Raw genomic sequence first — 13791 nt, 5'->3', positions numbered from 1 at the left:
TGCTCTTGAAAATACGGCTTCAATTTCTTGGCGGCGAAATGCACACCATAGCACATCTTCTGGTAGTGGGGGTAGTTTTGCTTGGAGGCCGACAGCACTTCGCTAAGGTAATACACCGGTCTCTGGACTGGTAGTGCCTTGCCTTCCTCCTTGCGCTCTACCACGATGACTGTGCTGACCACTCGGCTGGTGGCGGCGATGTAGAGGAGCATGGGATCCTTAGGAGTCGGAGCCACCAGGACAGGTGGAGTAGTCAACATCTTTTTGAGCTGGAGAAAAGCTTCGTCCGCCTTGTCGTTCCACTCAAAAAAGGTGGTTTTCTTCATGAGCTGGTACAGGGGAAGAGCCTTCTCTCCCAGCCGACTGATGAAACGGCTGATGGACGCCAAACAGCCAGTGAACTTCTGCACATCCAACAGTCGGGTGGGTACTTCCATCCTCTCGATGGCCTTGATCTTCACAGGGTTGCACTCTATGCCGCGTTCTGAGACCAGGAATCCAAGAAGCTGGCCGGCTGGTACTCCGAAGACGCATTTCTCTGGGTTGAGCTTGATTTGAAATCGGCGCAAGTTCTCGAAGGTCTCCTTGAGGTCTTCTAGCAGCGTTCCATGCTTCTCCGTCTTCACTACCACATCGTCCACGTAAACGTGGGCGTTCATGCCGAGTTGCTTGAGGAGGCACTTCTGCATGCAACGTTGGAACGTGGCGCCAGCATTCCTCAAGCCGAACGTCATGGTCAAGTAGCAGAAGGCTCCAAATGGTGTGATGAAGGCGGTCTTCAGTCTGTCAGCCAGGTTCAGCTTGATCTGGTGATATCCTGAATATGCATCCAAAAAACTCAACAGCTCGCATCCGGCTATGGAGTCTATCACTTGGTCGATTCTTGGCAAAGCGAACGGGTCCTTGGGGCATGCTTTGTTGAGGCTGGTGTAATCAATACACATACGCCACTGCTTGTTTTTCTTCGGCACAAGGACTGGGTTGGCCAGCCACTCGGGAAAGAACACTTCCATGATGAAGCCGGCCGCCAGCAGCCGGGCTATCTCTTCTCCAACGACTCTTCTCTTCTCTTCTAACAGGCGGCGCAAGGGCTGCCTGACTGGCTTGGCATCAGACCGGACATGTAACTTATGCTCGACGAAATCCGTCGGAACACCCGGCATGTCTTTGGGGGACCATGCAAAGATGTCCCGATTCTCACGGAGGAAAACTATGAGCTTGCCTTCCTATTTGTTGTCGAGGTTTGCACCTACGACGGCATACCTCTTCGAGTGCTCCGGGTCCAAGGGTATCTTCTTTGTTTCTTTGGCCGGCTTGAACGAGGCCTCAGCTTCCGACTCCTTGGGATCGGGCGACATCTCCGTCCGCTTGCCTGCCATCACGACAACCCGGTCAAGGAGCCGTTTCTCAGCTGCGATCACGAGGGACTCGCCCAACCGACTGCTCTCAGCTGCGCAGGAGGATGACTTCTTGTAGTCGCCGGCTATGGCCAGGATTCCCTTGGAACTCGGCATCTTCATCTTGAGGTAGGCATAGTGGGGGACCGCCATGAACTTGGCCAGAGCAGGCCGGCCAAGTAGTGCATGGTATGGGCTCTCAAGGTCCACCACCTCAAACCAGACTGGCTCTCGGCGAAGTGATCCTTGTTTCCAAAGAGGACGTCTATCTGGATCTTGCCCATTGGTGAGCAGGAAAGACCAGGAACTATGCCATGGAATACAGTCCGGCTGGACTAAAGCTGCCTTTGTTTGATTCCTAACTTCTCCATGGTATCCTTGTACAGGATGTTGATGCTGCTGCCGCCATCTATCAAAACTCGGGAGAAGCGAGCAGCTCGCCTATCTGTGGCAAAGGTGGCATCCAAAACCAGGGCATAGGAGCCGGGATTGGGCATTACATCCGGGTGGTCGGCTCTACTCCAGCTGATGGGCTTCTCGGACCAATGCATGAACGCTGGGGTCTCTGATGCTACCGCATTCACTTCTTGTTGCTACGGCCGCCTGCTGCGTCGGTCATCGGCCACGCTGGTGAACACGACATAGGCTCCGTGCTCTTCTGGGTACTCATCTTGTATGGCTCCGACTGGTCTGACCGCCGGCTGCTGGGGCGGAGGAGGAGGCGGCTGCCCAGCAGGCGGGGGAGGCAAGAGGCCGTCTCCCTTGGCGATCCTGGTGAGCCAATGGCACTTCCAAGTAGTGTGGTTGGATGGCTCCGCACCACTATGGAATTTGCAGGGTGCTTACAGAGTTTGCTCATATGAGAAAGTCGGCAGCCAATTGGGCTTGCCGCCCTTCTGGCGTTTGGACAGAGGCTGCCCTTCCGGCTACCGGTCTTCGACTGTCGCCACTTGCCGGCTAGTGGAAGCCGGCTGCGTGGCCTTGCGCTTGTGGTCGTTCTGCTATTGCGCCGACTGGTTTCGCCAGCCGGAGTCCGAGGAGCTTGGGGGGCCGCCTTGCTAGAGGCATCAACTTGGATCTCTGCCTTCATGGAGGAATCGGCCGTGGCATATTTATCGGCTATGATCAGCAGCTCGTCAAGGGTCGCCGGCTCGTCGCAGAGGAGTCGGTGCTTGAGGAGGGTGCCCTCTCGGCACCCGGTGGTGAAGTACTCGATGGCCTGCACCTCGTGCACGCCCTCGCAAGAGTTGCGGAGCTCGGCCCAGCATGTGACGTAGTCGCGAGTCGACTCGTTGGGGCCTTGCACGCACAAGGAAAGCTGGCGAGGTTTGGGCGGCCGCTTGTACGTGCTGGTGAAGTTGCGGACGAAGGCGTCAGTGAAGTCGACCCAGCTATTGATGCGCGGGGCTTCAGACTGTTCAGCCATGTCCGGGCTGTGCCCTGGAGCATGAGCGGAACGTACTTCACAACAACACGCTTGTTGCCGCTTGCTATGCTGACGGCCATGGAGTAGTCGACCAGCCAGTCCTCCGGCTTCACGGAGCCGGTGTACTTGGGCGTGTCTCTTGGGAGCGTGAACCCTTTGGGGAAGGGCTCGTCTCGAATGCGGGGGCCAAAACACGGCGGACCCGACTCATCTTCTTCTTCTAGCGCCAGGGACCGATGGAGACAGTCGATCCAGTGGCGGGCATCGTTCTCTCCGACTCCCTCTCGGCGGCCAAGGCGGTCGCCGAGTGTCGGGTGATCAACAGGCGGCTGGGATTCGCGCCTTTCCCTGCGAGGGGGCGGAGGCGGACAGTCATCCCGCCGTTCCACTGCTCTCGGGCGGCCGTCTTGTTCGCGCTCTATGGTGACACGAGTCCAACTGCGGCCGGCAGCCGGCTCCTTGTCTCTTCTTCCACGGACGCCACCAGTCGGCGTCCGAGATGTCGCGCCTTGATCTCGGCGGGGAGGCAAATCGTCGTTTTGCCGGTGCGGTGCCTCAGTGCGGCAGCCGGCCTCGTGCTGCTCGGCGGCCGCATCGAGGAGCCGCTGGACGCGCTCCGCCATCTGACGACGTTCTTCGCCCTTGAAATTGTCCAGCTCTTCTGCTGCCGCCTGGGCAGATCGTATGTTTTCTGCAGGCGTGGCGTAGACGGGGCGATCTGCCCCAAACAGGTTGGCGATGGCCACGCCGCGCTGCTGGACCGTGCCAAGGCGGCTAGGCCCAGCTGGAGCCGGCGTGCCGCCCACAGCGCGGTCCATCTCGCGCTGATAGGCTTTCGACAGGCGTCATGCTGGCTAGCCTCTTGGCGCCCTCGACGAGCTGGATGCGGCGTGCTTCCAGCATCTCAGCGTTGTCGTCTTCTGGGATGGGTGCCGTCAGGTCTTGTAGTGCCGCGTTGAGCGGCTAGCGAGCACCTCCGCAGGAGTGCTCGCCGTGACCGATGATAAGCACCTCCGTGATGGTGCTTCCGCCGCTCTCCGCGCGAGGGAGCGGCTCATTGTAGACCACCACGTTGGTGGGGAACACGTCAAGCGACGCAGTGTCGGAGTTGACCAACATCGGGTCGGTGCAGCCTACATACTCCAGGTCCACAGCTGGCTCGCTGGTGACGTGGAGCTGATCGAGGAGGCCCGCGAGGCGGCTCTCGGGGCCGTCTGTGCCCGGTCGGAAGCGGGCTTGCCGAAGAGGTGGACCTCGCCAATGAGATCAGCGAGGCAGCTTGCCGCGCGGGCGACTTCCATGCCATGCAGCGCGTCGGCGCAGACTCCGTCTGGCGTGCCTTGCTGGCTGCGCTCGCCAGGGAGGAAAAGGGTTCCCGTCCAGAACAGGTCTCCGGACGACGGTGCACCTCGCCCCATGGTGGGCGCCAAATGTCGGGGGTTGGGTGCGAGTAGAACGTCGCCGGTGCCCGGAAGCGGGATGAGGCGTAGACACGAACGCCGGCGTAATTTACCCAGGTTCGGGGCTCTCCTAAGAGATAACACCCCTAGTCCTGCTCTGCGGGGTCTTCGCATGATCACTAAGGCACAAGTGAGTACAAGGATGCTCCTCGAGCTGTATGCTAGAGGTAGGAGAAGGCAAGGCTAGCTCTCTCCTTCCTCCAGGGGCTGGTCTAGTTCTAACGGGTTGGGAACCCTTTGCATGGGTGCCCTGGGGGGTTTATATAGGCCTACCCCCAGGGGTACATTGGTAATCTTGTAGGGTGTAGGACCCGGCTGTCAGCGTCTCCGGCCTCCGACTTCTCCGCTGCCTGCTGGGGCCCGCCGACTGGTGGGCCCCGCCGGCTGGTCTGGTACAGAGCCGACAGGCCGCTCCCGCCGCTTGCGGGTCTTGCCGGCTACTGATCACTGTAGCCGTGTCTCTAATGACGCGGGCTTGGTCAGGGGGTCGTGGCTACAGCTCCGCCGCCTGGCGGGCGATTACTGTAGCCACTCCATGTCTCGTCTGATTAATGGCGCGTGGGTCCCGAGGAAGGGGCGGCCCGACTGATAAGGGCCGACCTCCATCGGGTCCGACTGGTAGGGCTCTTGCCGTCTTCCAGACTCTCGCTGACTAGTGGGGCCCGTCGTCCTGGGGCCGTACCGACAGGCCGTCGTGGGAGCAGGACTCCGCCTGCTGGTGATGATGTCAGGGATGGCATGATAACAGTGCCGCGTCGGGCAGAGGTGTCCGCCGGTACAGCGCAATGTGGCCACGCCAGCCCCTAGAAAAGGGGAGGGGATGGGCTACACTATAGCCATTCCCTGTCCCATCCCCCTTGATGAGGGCATGGGCTTCGCTGGTGCCGCAGGCCTACTCCTCGGGCCAGCTTCCCTAGAAGCCGCCGGGTAGGAGTCGGCTTGTCTTGGCCTTGCCTCCAGGACTCGGCTGTTTATGGGCAGCCGGCTGTTCCTCCAGCCGGCCTCTAGAAGACGACTCTTCATCTTGGCGTCTTGAGGGGCGCAGTCAGCCCCGATGTCTTGAAAGGTTCCGGGCTTCGGGTTAGCCTACCCGTGGCCCATTACTCCGACAATCTTCGGAGTCTGGCTGCGATCCATGGGTTTGGCTCGAGTCGATTGTCCGATGCATCCCGCAGACGGTACGCTCCGCCGGTCAGAACTTGGTTAATAATGAAGGGACCTTCCCATTTGGGCTTAAGTTTGTTCTTTTTCTTCTCCGGCAGGCGTAGAACTAGTTCGCCAACGTTATAAGTTTTGTCCCGTACTTCTCTGCTTTGGTACCTTCGAGCCTGTTGCTGATATAATGCGGAACGGGCTTTTGCCACGTCGCGATCCTCCTCCAGGGCGTCCAAACAGTCCCGCCGATCGAGCTTGGCCTCTTTTTCTTCATACATGCGCACTCGAGGTGAGTCATGAATTATGTCGCAGGGCAGAACCGCCTTTGCGCCGTACACCATAAAAAACGGTGTGTATCCGGTAGTGCGATTTGGCGTGGTCCGCAGCCCACATAGTACGGAGTCGAGCTCCTCTACCCAATGCGTGTTAGACTCCTTTAAGGACCACACTAATCTGGGTTTGATGCCGCTCATGATAAGACCATTTGCTCGCTCGACTTGACCGTTAGTTTGCAGGTGATAGACAGAAGCATAATCGAGCTTGATGCCCATGTTGTTGCACCAAAGTTTTACCTCGTCGGCTGTAAAGTTCGTGCCGTTGTCAGTGATGATGCTGTGGGGGACGCCATAATGGTGTACAACCCCCGATATGAAGTCTATCACCGGTCCGGATTCAGCCGTTTTAACGGGTTTGGCTTCTATCCATTTGGTGAATTTATCTACCATGAATAGTAAGTATTTTTTCTTATGGGTTCCCCCTTTGAGGGGTCCAACCATATCAAGGCCCCAGACCGCAAAGGGCCAAGTAATGTGGATTGTTTAGAGAGTGGTAAGCGGCATATGGCTTTGGTTTGCAAACAGCTGGCAACCGACGCAACGTTGGACCAGATCCTGTGCATCTGCCCGGGCCGTCGGGCAATAGAAACCTGTACGGAAGGCCTTGCTTACAAGGGCCCGAGCTGCGGCGTGATGGCCGCCGAGTCCAGCATGGATTTCTGCCAAAAGCTTCCGCCCCTCCTCCTCGGAGATGCACCTTTGAAGGACTCCGGTAGTGCTTTTCTTATAAAGCTCTCCCTCGTGGACCTTGTAGGATTTAGATCGCCGCACTATCCAGCGTGCCTCATTTTGGTCTTCGGGTCATTCTTGCCTAGTTAGATAGGCCAGGAATGGTTCTGTCCATGGGGCGATGACAGCCATTATCACGTGGGCTGAAGGTGTTATTTCGATGGCAGAGCCTCCGATGATGTCAGAGTGTTCGGTATCTGGTGTTGTGGCCGGGTCCGGACTATTGTTACCGGTGTCCCCTTCCCATACCACGGATGGCTTAAACAACCTTTCCAAGAAGATGTTAGGTGGGACAGTGTCGCGCTTAGCGCCGATGCGGGCAAGGATATCCGCCGCCTGATTGTTTTCCTGAGCAACATGGTGGAATTCAAGTCCCTCGAACCGAGCTGACATTTTGAGGACGGCGTTGCGATATGCCGCCATTTTTGGATCCTTGGCGTCGAAGTCTCCATTTATTTGGGATATTGCGAGGTTGGAGTCCCCACGCACCTCCAGGCGTCGAATGCCCATGGAAACTGCCATTCGAAGACCATGTAACAGGGCTTCGTATTCGGCTGCGTTGTTGGAGTCTGTGTACAGTATTTGGAGTACGTATTGGACTGTATCTCCGGTGGGGGACGTAAGGACGACGCCAGCCCCCAGATCAGTCAGCATTTTAGAGCCGTTGAAGTGCATGATCCAATTGGAGTACGTGCCATACTCTTTAGGGAGTTCGGCTTCTGTCCATTCGGCGACAAAATCGGCCAGTACTTGCGAATTAATGGCCCACCGAGGTTTATATGTTATGTCGAACGGGAGGAGCTCAATGGCCCATTTGGCAATCCGGCCCGTGGCATCACGATTGTTTATTATGTCGTTGAGCGGTACTTCCGAGGCCACTGTGATTGAACACTCTTGAAAGTAGTGTCGTAGTTTCCGGGATGCCAGGAATACCGCATATGCTATCTTTTGATAATGCGGGTACCGCGATTTGCATGGGGTGAGGACAGTGGATACATAATAAACCGGCTTTTGAAGTGGGAATTTATGTCCGTCCGTTTCTCGTTCGACGACGAGCACTGCGCTTACAACTTGATGAGTTGCCGCTATATATAGCAGCATTGGTTCGCCGATGTTTGGCGCGGCCAGGATTGGGTTGATGGCCAAGATGGCCTTTATTTCTTCCAATCCGGCCGTGGCCGCGTCCGTCCACTCGAAGTGTTCGGTGCGACGGAGAAGGCGATAAAGGGGTAGTGCCTTTTCTCCTAATCGGGAGATGAAGCGGCTTAAGGCCGCCACGCATCCAGTTAATTTCTGGATTTGCTTGAGGTCAGTTGGGATAGCCAACTGTGACAGGGCTCGGATTTTAGTCGGATTTGCTTCAATTCCTCTACTGGAGACGATGAAGCCCAGGAGCTTTCCGGCGGGACGCCGAAAACGCATTTTTCTGGATTGAGCTTGATGTCGTATGTTTGGAGATTGTCGAACGTGAGCCTCAAGTCGTCTATTAGGGATTCGACGTGTCTGGTTTTAATGACCACATCATCTACGTATGCCTCCACTGTTTTGCCGATCTGTTTTTCCAGGCATGTCTGAATCATGCGTTGATATGTTGCACCGGCGTTCTTAAGCCCGAAAGGCATAGTGTTAAAACAGAAGGGGCCGTATGGGGTGATAAATGCCGTTGCGGCTTGGTCGGACTCCGCCATCTTAATCTGATGGTATCTGGAGTATGCGTCGAGGAAACACAATGAGTCATGCCCTGCAGTAGCGTCGATAATTTGATCGATGCGGGGGAGGGGGAAGGGATCCTTGGGGCAAGCCTTGTTCAGGTCTTTGAAATCCACACATAGGCGCCAGGATTTATCCTTCTTTGGTACCATCACCAGGTTTGCTAGCCGGTCTGGATGTTTTATTTCTCTAATGAATACGGCCTCCAGTAACTTGGCTAGCTCCTCTCCCATGGCTTGTCTCTTAGGTTTAGAGAAACGCCGAAGAGTCTGCTTGACCGGCTTGAATCCCTTTAGAATGTTAAGGCTATGCTCGGCCAGCCTGCGTGGGACTCCTGGCATGTCTGAGGGATGCCAGGCAAATATATCCCGATTCTCGCGCAAAAACTCCCGTAGTGCGGCGTCTACAGCGGGGTTTAACTGTGCCCCGATGGAAGCTGTTTTGGTAGGGTCCGTTGGGTGGACTTGGAATTTGACTATTTCATCCGCTGGTTTAAAGGAGGTGGACTTGGATCTCTTATCGAGTATCACGTCGTCCCTGTCCACTATGGTGCGCAGCACAGTTAATTCCTCGGCCGCGAGGGCTTCGGATAATGCCTCGAGGGCCAGTGCGGCTGTTTTGTTTTCGACGCGGAGTGCTATGTCCGGATCACTAGCTAGAGTGATGATTCCATTGGGCCCGGGCATTTTGAGCTTCATGTACCCGTAATGGGGTATGGCTTGGAAGATCGTGAATGCCTCCCGCCCTAGAAGGGTGTGGTATCCGCTACTGAACGAGGCCACTTGGAATGTGATTTCTTCGGACCTATAATTCTCCGGCGTGCCGAATACCACATCTAGTGTGATTTTCCCAGCGCATCGTGCCTCCCGACTCGGGATGATTCCTCTGAAGGTCGTGCTGCTTTGCTCAATGCGGTTCTTGTCTATTTCCATTTTTTGAAGAGTCTCCTCATAAATGAGGTTTAATCCGCTGCCGCCGTCCATGAGTACTTTAGTAAGTCGAAAGCCGTCCACAATTGGACTGAGGACCAAGGCGGCTGGTGCTTGGGCTGTTCGGAATTTAGGTTCGTCACTGGCGTTGAAGGTGATAGCCGTGTCACTCCATGGATTTATTGCTGCCACGTGGCAGACTTCGGCGAGGCCGCGGAGTGCTCGCTTACGCCTATTATTTGAGGCGAAGGTCTCGAAGACTGTCAATACTGTATTGTTATCCACGGGATGGTGCTTTGCGGTGTTTTGAATGAGGAGATCCTCACCGCTCTTGGCCACCTGGCGGAGTACCCAACATGCTCTAAGGCTGTGTGTTGGTATGGTATCCACTATACTATGAATTTTGCAGGGCCCGTTAAGCCATATCTCCAATACGGTTCCACACCCTGTAGTGGGCTTTTGCTTCTTTGTAATTGAGTCGGGCGATTTATGAGAGTTCACCCTTTTAATTCGAACTGGGTGTTTAGTCAGAGCCGGATTATCCCAGAATTTTGTTTTGGTTTTCCAGGCGCTTTCCATCGCACAGTACTTCCGTACTATGGCCGCCAAGTCTGCGAAGTGTGTTATATCATGGCGACTTATGGCGCTGAGGATTCCCTTGTCCATGCAATTATTGCAAAAGAATGAAATTGTGTTTTCCTCGTGACAGTCCTTGACCTTGTTCATTACCAGGAGGAATCTGGCCCAATAGTGATGTACTGTTTCCTGGGGCTCTTGCCTAATGTGGGGAAGATCGTTTGTATCTGGGTGGGTGGGTGGATTTAAGTCCGAATCTTGACCCGATCCGGGACCCAGGGGCGGAGGAGTTTCCGATCTTGGAAGTTTGGGCTCTGGGGTGTTGCCCAATAGGTCCGGCCCGCTACCTGATTCTAAGTTCAGGATTTGGGCGATGTCCTCCCATAGACGGGTATCCGGCTCGGGGAGCTCGGTAAACCGGACATAGTTTGTCCTCAAGATAGAGGAAGAATCGCCGCATTGCTCTTCCACCACCGCTATCTAGTGGGTGACCGGCGGAGAGTTAATCTCCCTTTGGTCGGGTTTAATCCCAATCCGATCATAGTCCCTAGCGACTCCCAAAGCGGCGATGCGATCCAAGAGCTCGTTCAAAGAGGAGAGCTCAATTGGGTTCATCCACTCGGTAGATTCTGAGCTGATGTGAAGGCTGTTTTTGATGACCCGAGAAGTCATCGTCGGCGCAGCGGTCGAACAGGCGGTCATGACGAAGACTCCTAGTCGGAGAGTTTGGACTACAGCCAGGGCTCCCCTAGAGGTGATGTTGTCCCTGACAACGAGGCGAGCCATCCTTCCTTGTTGTGACGGCACAGTGGAACTCTCAATGAAAGCACCAATGTCGGTGTCAAAACCGGTGGATCTCAGGTAGGGGATCCCGAACTGTGCGTCTAAGGCGGATGGTAACAGGAGGTGGGGGACACGATGTTTACCCAGGTTCGGGCCCTCTCGATGGAGGTAATACCCTACTTCCTGCTTGATCTTGATGATATGAGTATTACAAGAGTTGATCTACCACGAGATCGTAGAGGCTAAACCCTAGAAGCTAGCCTATGGTATGATTGTTGTCGTTCTACGGACTAAACCCTCCGGTTTATATAGACACCGAAGGGGGCTAGGGTTACATAGAGTCGGTTACAATGGGAGGAAATCTACACATCTGTATTGCCAAGCTTGCCTTCCACGCCAAGGAGAGTCCCATCCGGACACGGGACGAAGTCTTCAATCTTGCATCTTCATAGTCCAATAGTCCGGCCAAAGGATATAGTCCGGCTGTCCGGAGACCCCCTAATCCAGGACTCCCTCAGCAGGTTCCCCCCGGCAAGGCCCTTGCCGGGGCGGCCTCGGCGGCCTCGACAAGAACCTTGCCGAGGCAGCTTGCCCAAGCACCAGCGGGACGAGCCACCTTTGAGCCCACGACTTTCAACGTGGTCAACCACGTTGAAGGCAAGAGCTCGGGAGGCACTTCCTTGGTAGCATGCAGATCTTCGTCAAGATCATGAACACACAAGATCAGATAAGAACCAAAAAGACGGCGACCCTTGGCGGGATTCTAGCTGAGGGGATCCACGAGACCCCTGGCAAGCGCCTTGCCGGGGACAACAGCAATGTCACGGCAAGACCCTTGCCGGGCCTCCGGCAAGGCCCTTGCCAAGGGCATCAGCGGGGCCATGACCAAGACTCCACCGACCGTCTCCAAGCAGCTACTAGCTCAACCAGTTGGGCACGCACCTGTGTGGCGACGGGCGGCCACTAGGCCGACTCAGCAAGCACCTACGTGGTGGCATGCAGATCTTCGTGAAGACCCTACCACCGCGCCACCTCAGCTGTCTGCCTGCCTACATGGCGCCGCCCGCATCGCTGGCCTGGGCGCGTGTCGAAGCCAGGTGAAGCAGCAACGGACGGGACGGGCTCCGTTCCCGCCCCCGATAAAGCAAGGCGACACCTAAGCGATGCATTAAATGCATCTTGTCCTGTAATACGGGCGATAAGCTCGCGGCACTGTTGCCTTTCCACCTCTAGTGTGCCACTGTGGCAACCCCTTTTCCTATAAAAGGAGGCCCGAGGCGACCTGGAGAAGGATTCGGCTTTTCTAGGCACGTTACACCCCGTAGCTAGCTCAAGAACAGGAACACTGAATACATCCACCAAAGCAGGACTAGGGTTTTACGCATCCTCACGGCCCGAACCTGGGTAAACGAACCACGTGCTCTCTGTTAAATCCGCTCTTCGCTCAACCCCGCGCCCCGCCAACCGTAGTAGGGATTCTTGTGATCCCATAGGTGTCGTTTCCCCGACACTGTGTGTCCTCGAGTTTAAATACCCAGCCGCTCCAACCAGACGTACAACTGTCACAGCAGTTGGAACTGGTCTACCAAATCATTGTCTTCACCAAGCCAACTGGTTCTATTTCCTCAACCCTTTCATTTCCTCATTCATGTGTTGATGAACCTGATCATTACTGTTTGAAGACTTTGACTGAAGACTTTCTCTATTTCCTCAATCCTAATTCTTCAGTCGCATAGTCTTCAGCCTGCTTATCCTATTTTCACACTATATGTACTTTGTGCTTATTTTCATTGCATCATGATGACTATGCTTTTGCTCTGTTATGCTTATACCTGAGTACTTATTCTGGTGCTAGTGTCTTGTTGCTTAGGAATTTCTTCACCTAGAAATTCCTCAATGATGAATTTGTAAAAATCGCCTATTCACCCCCCTCTAGTCGATATAATGCACTTTCAATTGGTATCAGAGCAAGGTACTCCCTTGTTCTGTGTGATTTTGGTTTAACCACCTAGAGTTTTAGTTATGTCGACTGCAGGAATGATCAAGGTCTTGGCTGGGTGTCCTACATTTGATGGGACAGACAACCCCTACTGGAAGAATAAGATGCGCATGCATCTTGAGGCAATTGATAACAATCTCTGGTATGTTGTGGAAAATGGTGTTCCCTCAGTCACTCCGTTTGTGAATGCTGCTGATGTGAAGAGATTCAAGCAACTCGACTCTCAAGCGAAGAATATCATATGTGGTCATCTGAGAAAAGGACAGTATGACAGAGTGAGTGCTTTGGAAACAACAAAGCTAATCTGGGACAGGCTGTCCAAGGTCAACGAAGGAGTCTCCACTCAACGCGACTCCTGAGTTGATGTTCTTCACAATCTCTGCAACCGCTTCAAAAGACTCGACAACGAAAATGTTCAGCAAACCTTCGATCGCCTCACTGACATCTCAAATGAGCTTCAAGCACTTGGAGCCATTGACATCACCGACCATGAGGTGGTGAAGAAATTGCTCAGATCACTTGATTCCTCATCCGATACTCTTGCACTGATGATTCAAGAGCGAGGAGACTACAAATCACTAGATCCTGCTGATATCCTCGAGAGGCTAAATACTCATGAGTTCCAGCTTGCTAAGAAGAGAGACCTCTAAGGGCCGAGCTATGGAAGATCACGTGCACTGAAGGCCAAGGCAGTCTCTGAATCTGAAGGTGTAGATTCTGGTAGCAGCCTTGGTGATCCTGAAGAACTGAGCCAGGAGCTAGCAATGCTCGTGAAGAAATTCCAGAAGTTCTCTCGTCGTGGCCGCTTTGGAAAGTATTTAAGAAGTGATGATTCCTCATCCCGTGACTACAAGAAGAGGACTTGCCACAAATGCAAGAAACCTGGTCACTACATGTCTGATTGTCCTTAGTGGGAAAAGGAATCAAAGAAGAAGAATTATAAAGATGACGATTCTGATGACTCAAAGAAGAAGAAGAAATCTTTGAAGTCCTCATCATCAAAATCTTCAAAGTCTTCATCTCACAAGAAGAGCAGTTCCAAGAAGGCTTGGGCATTTATTGGCAAGGAATGGACTCTGAAGCTGAATCTGAGTAAAATGTGGAAGAGGAGGAATCTGAGGAGTCAGACTCTGGTGTGGCGAGCCTAGCCCTCGCTACTGCTTACGTCAGCTTCAATGCTGAAGAAAATGACCTCCCCAACAATGCTGAAGAAAATGACCTCCCCAACACTGCTGACAAGAGCGTCGATGACAATGCTCCCACCTATTGCTTCATGGCAAAAGGTGCCAAGG

This window comes from Aegilops tauschii, chromosome 2 (genome assembly GCF_002575655.3).
Source record: "Aegilops tauschii subsp. strangulata cultivar AL8/78 chromosome 2, Aet v6.0, whole genome shotgun sequence".
Lineage (NCBI taxonomy): Eukaryota > Viridiplantae > Streptophyta > Magnoliopsida > Poales > Poaceae > Aegilops > Aegilops tauschii.
This window is presented reverse-complemented; position numbering follows the sequence as displayed.